Source organism: Phyllopteryx taeniolatus, chromosome 19 (assembly GCF_024500385.1).
Source record: "Phyllopteryx taeniolatus isolate TA_2022b chromosome 19, UOR_Ptae_1.2, whole genome shotgun sequence".
Taxonomy (NCBI): domain Eukaryota; kingdom Metazoa; phylum Chordata; class Actinopteri; order Syngnathiformes; family Syngnathidae; genus Phyllopteryx; species Phyllopteryx taeniolatus.
Genome location: NC_084520.1, coordinates 18,628,387 through 18,629,090, shown reverse-complemented (window position 1 = coordinate 18,629,090; position 704 = coordinate 18,628,387). Strand labels below are relative to the sequence as shown.

The following is a 704-nucleotide window of genomic DNA, read 5'->3' as shown; positions in this document are numbered from 1 at the left end:
CTCCTCCACGCGCACGCGCGGAAAAGTGGCGCGGCTGCGGAGAGACCCCGCGTCCTCCGCGGCGCGCACACGTGACGTGTTCCCACTTGGAGCGGCGCCCAAGTGGGAGGAGCCGAGGAAGTGCGCGCATTAGTGAGCCCCCCACCCCCAAAAAGGTGTTGAGGTCAGCAGCTCTCATTATATCAGCGAGAAGAAAACACAGATTGTGAGACGTTAGCCGTGAAACAAAATGAAGGGAGGTCTGAAAGCGCGAACGCTGTCCTGATTTGCTAACATACTCAGCAGCTCTGCAGCGACTGCCACCTGCAGGCCGGCTGGGGCATTGCGGCTCAGGAACTAATGCCACCAAAAACGCAATCAATAAAAAAAAAATACAAGAATTTTTTTTTTTTTTTTTTTTTTTTTTGAGTCATGCACATCCACTAGCAAACAGGAAGTCGCACTCATGTTGCGGTCAAGTCTTCTGTTGCGCGCTAGCTGGTTGCTAACAACAAACAGGACAGCCGGCGTGGAAGCATTCAGGTCCTGTAGGACATTTGCGTACTCGCGGAATTTTGTGCTGTGTTTAAGTGAGACAGGAAGAGTAAAGTCTCGATTGTCTTACGAATGAAAAAAACGTTTGATGTGAAGATGAAAGGAGGTCAAATGTTGAGGAGTGGACAAACCCTCGCTCCTGATTGGCTGCTGGTGTCTAACTGGACAAA

At 50.6% G+C, this 704-nt stretch overlaps 1 protein-coding gene across 3 annotated transcripts in view; it reads left to right on the top strand.

Annotated features, from left to right (window-relative positions):
* The window catches only part of LOC133469130 (protein FAM171A2), a 58,773-nt gene that overhangs the window by 39,844 nt on the left and 18,225 nt on the right, over positions 1-704 (top strand). The window lies entirely within an intron of this gene.